The sequence below is a fragment of the Oncorhynchus mykiss genome, chromosome 26 (assembly GCF_057628025.1).
Source record: "Oncorhynchus mykiss isolate SJ-2025 chromosome 26, ASM5762802v1, whole genome shotgun sequence".
Lineage (NCBI taxonomy): Eukaryota > Metazoa > Chordata > Actinopteri > Salmoniformes > Salmonidae > Oncorhynchus > Oncorhynchus mykiss.
In genome coordinates this window covers 21,532,399-21,542,500 of record NC_143047.1, presented here as the reverse complement: position 1 = coordinate 21,542,500, position 10,102 = coordinate 21,532,399, and positions in this window count along the sequence as shown.

Sequence of the window (10,102 nt, the reverse complement as noted above, 5' to 3'; positions counted from 1 at the left end):
TTTTCATTCCCTGTGTTTGGGGCCGTTACTATTGTGAGCACCCTGTGGTGCGTTGGTGCTATTAAAGAAGCACATCATTGCACTCTCTGTCTCCTGCGTTTGACTCCACACCCACGACACCCGGAGCATTACAGTCTGTCATATGGTAATTTGGTAAAAAGCCAATTTGGCATTTTCTCAGTACATTGTTTTCACTGAGGAAATGTACAAGTCTGCTGTTAATGATAATGCAGAGGACAGAGTCTTGAAGAAGGTACAACAACACATTTTTCCCCTCTGGAGATTGAAAAGAGTTGGCATGGGTCCCTAGATCTTCAAAACGTTCTACAGCTGCACAATCAAAAGCATCCTGACCGGTTGCATCACCGCCAGCTTCTTAACAAGCCATAAGACTCCTGAACAATTAATCAAATGGCCACCCGGACTATTTACACCCCCCCCCCCCCCTTTGTTTTTACACTGCTGTTACTTGCTGTTTATTATCTATGCATAGTCACTTTACTCCTACTTACATGTACAAATTACCTCTACTAACCTGTATCACTGCACATTGACTCAGTACCGGTAGCCTTGTTATTGTTATTTCATTTTTTACTTAGTTACTTAGTTTATTTATTAAATATTTTCTCAACTCTATTTCTTGAACTGCATTGTTGGTTAAGGGCTTGTAAGAAATCCTTTCACAATCTACACCTGTTGTATTCGGCGCAAGTGACAAATAAAATTGGATTTGGTTGATTTGATTTGATTTGAAAGTGTACAACAACAACAGCTCCTCATCGTGTGTTTCGGTGTGTTACTCTGACTCCTCAGTTGCTGTGCAGTGATGAAATGTCACTAAGGTCAAGGCATAGGTGTGTGTTGGTGTGAAGGTGAGACAGTGTGACCATGTTTGTCTGAGTGTGTGAGTATGACAGATCACACAGATAACCTTGCTCTCCCTCTCTGTGCTGATGTTGCAGACTAGGCATTGGGCTCTGCTGTGTTCCAGTTCTCTGCAGTTATCTGCTTGCTGTGTTGGCGTTGCCTGCTGTATTCTGCATACTGTAACAGAGCACACCATCTGGTGTGACACTATTCGTCTCCTGTGGTGTTTGTGTGTGCGCACGTGTGTGTGTGCACGTGTGTGTGAGTGTGTGCGCACGTGTGAGTGTGCGTGTGAGTCTGAGACATCTGCTTTAGTCTAGATCTTGTTGATGACATAATCTCCAGTGCACTCCCCCATCTGATGTCTGGGGCATGAGGCGTGAGTGACTCAGCAAAACGTGACTGCTGTCACCACGGACACTCATATCTTTACTCCCTCCTCCATCTTGATGCTCATGAAATTATTCATCATGCGCTGATCACTAACAGTGCGTGAAGAAAAATGGAAATGACTGTTACTTAGTGTGTGAGAATGTTTGAACGGTGCGCACGTGTGTGTGCGTGTGTATGCATCCATTTCATTGCATTGTGTGTGTGTGTGTGTTTGTGTGTTTGCATGTGTTATTGGTATCACTCCTATGCTGGAAGGCAGTGATATGTGAGATCCATGTTGCCTTGAGGTCCAGAGCACTCAGAACAGTTTGTATTTGTGTTTATTATGGATCCCCAAAAGCAGCAGCTACTCTTCCTGGGGTCCAGCAAAATTAAGGCAGTTTATACATTTTTTCAAATACATTGACAGATTTCACAACACACTGTGTGCCCTCAGGCCTCTACTCCACCACTACCACATATCTACACTACTAAATCCATGTGTACGTATAGTGCGTATGTTATCGTGTGTGTGTGTGTGTGTGTGTGTGTGTGTGTGTGTGTGTGTATGCATGTGTCTGTGCCAATGTTTGTGTTGCTTCACAACCCCTGCTGTTCCATAAGGTGTTTTTTATCTGTTTTTAAATCTAATTTTACTGCCTGCCTCAGTTACTTGATGTGGAATAGAGTTCCATGTAGTCATGGCTCTTTGTAGTACCGTGCCTCCCATAGTCTGTTCTGGACTTGGGGACTGTGAAGAGACCTCTTGTGGCATGTCTTGTGGGGCATGCATGGGTGTCCGAGCTGTGTGCCAGTAGTTTAGACAGACAGCTCGGTGCCTGCCTGTCATTCAACATGTCAATACTTATAAATAAAAGTAGTAATGAAGTCAATCGCTCTTCCACTTTCAGCGAGGAGAGATTGACATGCATATGATTAATATTAGCTCTCTGTACATCCAAAGGCCAGCCGTGCTGCCCTGTTCTGAGCCAGCCGTGCTGCCCTGTTCTGAACCAGCCGTGCTGCCCTGTTCTGAACCAGCCGTGCTGCCCTGTTCTGAACCAGCCGTGCTGCCCTGTTCTGAGCCAATTGCAATTTTCCTAAGTCCCTTTTTGTTGCACCTGACCACGCGACTGAACAGTTGTCAAGGTGCGACAAAACTAGGGCCTGTAGGACCTGCCTTGTTGATATTGTTGTTAAGAAGGCAGAGCATCGCTTTATTATAGACAGACTTCTCTCCATCTTAGCTACTACGGCATCAATATGTTTTGACCATGACAGTTTACAGTCTAGGGTTACTCCAAGCAGTTTAGTCATCTCAACCTGCTCAGTTTACACATGATTTATTACAAGATTTAGTTAAGGTTTAGGGTTTTGTTCCAAATACAATGCTTTTAGTTTTAGAAATATTTAGGGCTAACTTATTCCTTGCCACCCACTCTGAAACTACCTGAAGCTCTTTGTTGAATGTTGCAGTCATTTCATTCACTGTAGTAGCTGACGTGTATAGTGTTGAGTCATCCGCTTACATAGACACTCTGGCTTTACTCAAAGTCAGTGGCATGTCGTTAGTAAAAATTTTAAAAAGCAAGGGGCCTAAACAGCTACCCTGGAGAATTCCTGATTCTAATTGGATTATATTTGAGAGACGTCCATTAAAGAACACCCTCTGTGTTCTGTTAGACAGGTAACTCTTTATCCACATTATAGCAGGGTGTGTAAAGCCATAACACCCTCTGTGTTCTGTTAGACAAGTAACTTTTTATCCACATTATAGCAGGGTGTGTAAAGCCATAACACCCTCTGTGTTCTGTTAGACAAGTAACTTTTTATCCACAGTATAGCAGGGTGTGTAAAGCCATAACACCCTCTGTGTTCTGTTAGACAGGTAACTCTTTATCCACAGTATAGCAGGGTGTGTAAAGCCATAACACCCTCTGTGTTCTGTTAGACAGGTAACTCTTTATCCACAGTATAGCAGGGTGTGTAAAGCCATAACACCCTCTGTGTTCTGTTAGACAGGTAACTCTTTATCCACAGTATAGCAGGGTGTGTAAAGCCATAACACCCTCTGTGTTCTGTTAGACAAGTAACTTTTTATCCACATTATAGCAGGGGGTGTAAAGCCATAACACCCTCTGTGTTCTGTTAGACAGGTAACTCTTTATCCACAGTATAGCAGGGTGTGTAAAGCCATAACACCCTCTGTGTTCTGTTAGACAGGTAACTCTTTATCCACAGTATAGCAGGGTGTGTAAAGCCATAACACCCTCTGTGTTCTGCTAGACAGGTAACTCTTTATCCACATTATAGCAGGGGTATAAAGCCATAACACCCTCTGTGTTCTGTTAGACAGGTAACTCTTTATCCACAGTATAGCAGGGTGTGTAAAGCCATAACACCCTCTGTGTTCTGTTAGACAGGTAACTCTTTATCCACAGTATAGCAGGGTGTGTAAAGCCATAACACCCTCTGTGTTCTGTTAGACAGGTAACTCTTTATCCACAGTATAGCAGGGTGTGTAAAGCCATAACACCCTCTGTGTTCTGTTAGACAGGTAACTCTTTATCCACAGTATAGCAGGGTGTGTAAAGCCATAACACCCTCTGTGTTCTGTTAGACAGGTAACTCTTTATCCACAGTATAGCAGGGTGTGTAAAGCCATAACACCCTCTGTGTTCTGTTAGACAGGTAACTCTTTATCCACAGTATAGCAGGGTGTGTAAAGCCATAACACCCTCTGTGTTCTGTTAGACAGGTAACTCTTTATCCACAGTATAGCAGGGTGTGTAAAGCCATAACACCCTCTGTGTTCTGTTAGACAGGTAACTCTTTATCCACAGTATAGCAGGGTGTGTAAAGCCATAACACCCTCTGTGTTCTGTTAGACAGGTAACGCTTTATCCACAGTATAGCAGGGTGTGTAAAGCCATAACACCCTCTGTGTTCTGTTAGACAGGTAACTCTTTATCCACATTATAGCAGGGTGTGTAAAGCCATAACACCCTTTGTGTTCTGTTAGACAGGTAACTCTTTATCCACAGTATAGCTGTCACGTTCTGACCATCGTTCGTGTGTGTTTTCCTTGTTTTAGTGTTGGTCAGGACGTGAACTGGGTGGGCATTCTATGTTGGATGTCTTGTTTGTCTATTTCTATGTCCGGCCTGATATGGTTCTCAATCAGAGGCAGGTGTTAGTCATTGTCTCTGATTGGGAACCATATTTAGGTAGCCTGGGTTTCACTGTGTGTTTGTGGGTGATTGTCCTTAGTGTTAGTTTGCACCAGTTTAGGCTGTTTCGGTTTTCATTACGTTTATTATTTTGCACTGTTTGTATTTGGATTCATGTTGCTATAGTCACAATAAACATGGATCGCAATCTACACGCCGCATTTTGGTCCGACTCTCCTTCACACCTAGAAGACCGTTACAGAATCACCCACCACAACAGGACCAAGCGGTGTGGTAATGGGCAAAGGAAAAAGCAGCAGCAGGAGCAGCGCGAGGAGGTATGGACATGGGAGGACGAATTAGACGGTAAAGGACCTTGGGCTCAGCCAGGAGAGTATCGCCGCCCCAAGGAAGAACGGGAGGCGGCGAAAGCGGAGAGGCGTTGGTACGAGGAGGCAGCGCGGCGTCGTGGATGGAAGCCCGGGAGTCAGCCCCAAAAATTTCTTGGGGGGGGGCTAACAGGGAGTATGGCTACGCCAGGTAGGAGACCTGAGCCAACTTCCTGTGGTTACCGGGGGGCTAGAGAGACCGGGCAGGCACCGTGTTATGCTGTGGAGCGCACGGTGTTCCCAGTGCGGGTGCACAGCCCGGTGCGGTACATTCCAGCTCCGCGTATCGGCCGGGCTAGAGTGGGCATCGAGCCAAGTGCCATGAAGCCGGCTCTACGCATCTGGTCTCCAGTGCGTCTCCTTGGGCCGGCTTACATGGCACCAGCCTTGCGCACGGTGTCCCCGGTTCGCCTGCATAGCCCAGTGCGGGCTATTCCACCTCGCCGCACTGGCAGGGCGACCGGGACCATTCAACCGGGTAAGGTTGGACAGGCTCGGTGCTCAAGAGCTCCAGTGCGCCTGCACGGCCCGGTCTATCCGTCACCACCTCCACACCCCAGCCCTCCGGTGGCAGCTCCCCGTACCAGGCTGTCTCTCCGGCCCATCCGTCCAGAGCCTTCCTCCTCTCCAGCACTGCCGGAGCCTCCCGCCTGTCCGGCGCCTCTGCCGGAGCCTCCCGCCTGTCCGGCGCCTCTGCCGGAGCCTCCCGCCTGTCCGGCGCCTCTGCCGGAGCCTCCCGCCTGTCCGGCGCCTCTGCCGGAGCCTCCCGCCTGTCCGGCGCCTCTGCCGGAGCCTCCCGCCTGTCCGGCGCCTCTGCCGGAGCCTCCCGCCTGTCCGGCGCCTCTGCCGGAGCCTCCCGCCTGTCCGGCGCCTCTGCCGGAGCCTCCCGCCTGTCCGGCGCCTCTGCCGGAGCCTCCCGCCTGTCCGGCGCCTCTGCCGGAGCCTCCCGCCTGTCCGGCGCCTCTGCCGGAGCCTCCCGCCTGTCCGGCGCCTCTGCCGGAGCCTCCCGCCTGTCCGGCGCCTCTGCCGGAGCTTCCCGTCTGCCCGGCGCCTCTGCCGGAGCTTCCCGTCTGCCCGGCGCCATCGGAGCTTCCCGTCTGCCCAACGCCGCCAGTGCCGCCCGTCTGCCCAGCGCCGCCAGTGCCGCCCGTCTGCCCAGCGCCGCCAGTGCCGCCCGTCTGCCCAGCGCCGCCAGTGCCGCCCGTCTGCCCAGCGCCGCCAGTGCCGCCCGTCTGCCCAGTGCCGCCAGCGCCGCCCGTCTGCCCAGCGCCGCCAGCGCCGCCCGTCTGCCAGGAGCCGCCAGTGCCGCCCGTCTGCCAGGGGCCGCCAGTGCCGCCAGTCAGCCAGGGGCCGCCAGTGCCGCCAGTCAGCCAGGGGCCGCCAGTGCCGCCAGTCAGCCAGGGGCCGCCAGTGCCGCCAGTCAGCCAGGGGCCGCCAGTGCCGCCAGTCAGCCAGGGGCCGCCAGTGCCGTCAGTCAGCCCAGCGCCAGCGCCGCCAGTCAACCAGGGGCCGCCAGAGCTGCCAGTCTGCAAGGAGCTACCAGTCTGCAAGGAGCCGCCAGAGCTGCCTGTCTGCAGGATGCCGCCAAAGCTGCTAGTCTGCAAGGAGCCGCCAGAGCTGCTAGTCTGCAAGGAGCCGCCAGAGCTGCCAGTTAGCATGGAGCAGCCAGGGCCGCCAGTCAGCATGGAGCAGCCAGGGCCGCCAGTCAGCATGGAGCAGCCAGGGCCGCCAGTCAGCATGGAGCAGCCAGGGCCGCCAGTCAGCATGGAGCAGCCAGTGCTGCCAGTCAGCATGGAGCAGCCAGATCTGCCAGTCGACCAGACTCTTCCAGATCTGCCAGTCGACCAGACTCTTCCAGATCTGCCAGTCGACCAGACTCTTCCAGATCTGCCAGTCGACCAGACTCTTCCAGATCTGCCAGTCGACCAGACTCTTCCAGATCTGCCAGTCGACCAGACTCTTCCAGATCTGCCAGTCGACCAGACTCTTCCAGATCTGCCAGTCGGCCAGACTCTTCCAGATCTGCCAGTCGGCCAGACTCTTCCAGATCTGCCAGTCGGCCAGGATCTGCCAGAACCGCCAGCCGGCCAGGATCTGCCGGATCTAACTACCTGCCTGAGCTTCCTCTCAGTGCTGTGCTACCCATCAGTCCCGAGCTACTTCTGTCCCGAGCTGCCCCTCTGTCTCGAGCTGACCCTCTGTCCCGAGCTGTCATTAAGAAGGGTCACCTATCTAGGGACGCTAAGGAGGTGGACTAAAACTGTTATGGAGTGGGGTCCACGTCCAGCGCCAGAGCCGCCACCGCGGACAGATGCCCACCCACACCCTCCCCCATAGGTTTAAGTTGTGCGTCCGGAGTCCGCACCTTGGAGGGGGGGTACTGTCACGTTCTGACCATCGTTCGTGTGTGTTTTCCTTGTTTTAGTGTTGGTCAGGACGTGAACTGGGTGGGCATTCTATGTTGGATGTCTTGTTTGTCTATTTCTATGTCCGGCCTGATATGGTTCTCAATCAGAGGCAGGTGTTAGTCATTGTCTCTGATTGGGAACCATATTTAGGTAGCCTGGGTTTCACTGTGTGTTTGTGGGTGATTGTCCTTAGTGTTAGTTTGCACCAGTTTAGGCTGTTTCGGTTTTCATTACGTTTATTATTTTGCACTGTTTGTATTTGGATTCATGTTGCTATAGTCACAATAAACATGGATCGCAATCTACACGCCGCATTTTGGTCCGACTCTCCTTCACACCTAGAAGACCGTTACAATAGCAGGGTGTGTAAAGCCATAACACCCTCTGTGTTCTGTTAGACAAGTAACTCTTTATCCACATTATAGCAGGGTGTGTAAAGCCATAACACCCTCTGTGTTCTGTTAGACAAGTAACTCTTTATCCACAGTATAGCAGGGTGTGTAAAGCCATAACACCCTCTGTGTTCTGTTAGACAAGTAACTCTTTATCCACATTATAGCAGGGGGTGTAAAGCCATAACACCCTCTGTGTTCTGTTAGACAAGTAACTCTTTATCCACATTATAGCAGGGGGTGTAAAGCCATAACACATACGTTTTCCCATCAGCAGACTATGATCGATAATGTTAAAAGCTGCACTGATGTCTAACAAGACAGCCCCCACAATCATTTTATCATCAATTTCTCTCAGCCAATCATCAGTCATTTGTATAAATGCTGTGCTTGTTGAGTGTCCTTTCCTATAAGCATGCTGAAATTCTGTTGTCAATTTGTTTACTGTGAAATAGCATTGTATCTGGTCAAACACAATTTTTTCCAGAAGTTTACTAAGGGTTAGTAACAGGCTGATTGATTGGCTATTTGAGCCAGTAAAGGGGGCTTTACTATTCTTGGGTAGCGGAATGACTTTAGCTTCCCTCCAGGCTTGAGGTCACACACTCTCCAGTAGGCTTAAATCGGAGATATGGCAAATAGGAGTGGCAATATTGTCTGCTATTATTCTCAGTCATTTTCCATCCAGATTGTCAGACCGCGGTGGCTTGTCATTGTTGATAGACAGCAATCATTTTTTCACCTCTTCCACACTGACAGTTCTCATGAAATAGTAATGAAACAGCTACCAGCTCTCACAGTCTCACGTCAGAGTTAGACGTCCATCCTTGTTTCAGAAATCTAACATTTTGAAGTTATTCCAAACGTCAACTTTCTATCGCTACATTCAAACTTGCAAACTTTGGAATCAGCGACTGATGCTTTCCACCATCCCTGTCCACAACAGCCCAGCAAAACCAAAACCTACTTGAAGGTAACAGCGCTCACTGTTGCCCCTAGTGACCGGTTTCAACATCACCTCCCAATGTCCTCAGACATGGATGGTGAATACTGACTTGTATCACGGCCTGGCTGCAGATATACAGTACACCTTCTCCATCTCTTCTCTCGATACCCCCCCCTCCTCTCTCCCCTGTTCTGCCCCCCCCCCCCCCTCCCCCCCTCGTTTGTCACCCACATTTCTCTCATTCTCTGTCTCCCTCTCTATCTCTCCCTCCCTCTCTCCCCTCTCCCATCACACAGATTGGGTCACGTGCAGTGTGAGTGTGACCAGTGGTGTTCTGGCCTGTGGCCCACACACAGCTCTGCTGTACATATCACAGCCAGTCTACATGATTCATTCATGAGATTTAAAAAGAGGGGATCTTAACACATACCTCACAACTGGCACACACTACCCTGTGTGTGTGTGTGTGTGTGTGTGTGTGTGTGTGTGTGTGTGTGTGTGTGTGTGTGTGTCCATTCACTGTGTGTGTGTGTGTGTGTGTCCATTAACTCTGATGTGACCGAGGGCACTGCTGCCTATTCAGATGGTTAACCTGATGCCATCTGTTCAGGTAAAGCATGTGATCTATTATGGTCTGAGACTCTCTGTTGTTTTAGGTGTGTGTGAGTGCAAGTTCCTGCATGTGTGTCACAATATTCTCCAGGGTTAGCATGCTGATGTTCACTCACTGCTGCCCTCTACTGGTAAAATCAGTTTATTCACAATCCACTCCTTTCACTGGGGTTGAAGTTGAATGGCTAGTAGATGTTGTGGACCTGATTCAAAGACAAACCAAATATACAGTATAAGAATGGCAAACAACTTAAACTTCTTTATTTTTAATGTGTCAAATGTCATTCGGATGTAGATCCTTTCCTTCGAAGGTTCCTGTGATGACTCCAGGGGAGGATGGCTCATAATAATGGCTGTAATGGAGTGGCTGTAATGGAGCAAATGGAATGACATCAAACATATAGAAACCATGTGTCTGATACCGTTGAACTGATTCCGCTCCAGCCATTACCACGAGCCCGTTCTCCCCAATTAAAGTGCCAGCAACCTCCTGTGGATGACTCTTGTTAGCCTGAGAATGCTAGCATATTTCACCCGTGTCCATATAATGCCTTCAGAAAGTATTTATACCCCTTGACTTATGGATGCATGTTTTGGAATATTTTGTCTTCTGTACAGCCTTCAAAATCATGCTAAACACTATTATTGCACGCAGAGCGAGTTCATGCAACTTATTATGTGACTTGTTAAGCACATTTTACTCCTGAACTTATTTAGGCTTGCATAATAAAGGGGTTGAATACTTATTAACTCAAGTAATTTCAACTTAAAATGTTTTATTCATTTGTAAAAATTGCGAAAAACATAATTCCACTTTGACAATGAGGTATTGTGTGCAGGTCAATGACCCCAAAAATCTCAATTGAATCCATTTTAAATTCAGAATGTAACACAACAAAATGTGGAAAAAGTCAAGGGGTGTGAATACTTTCTGAAGGCACTGTAT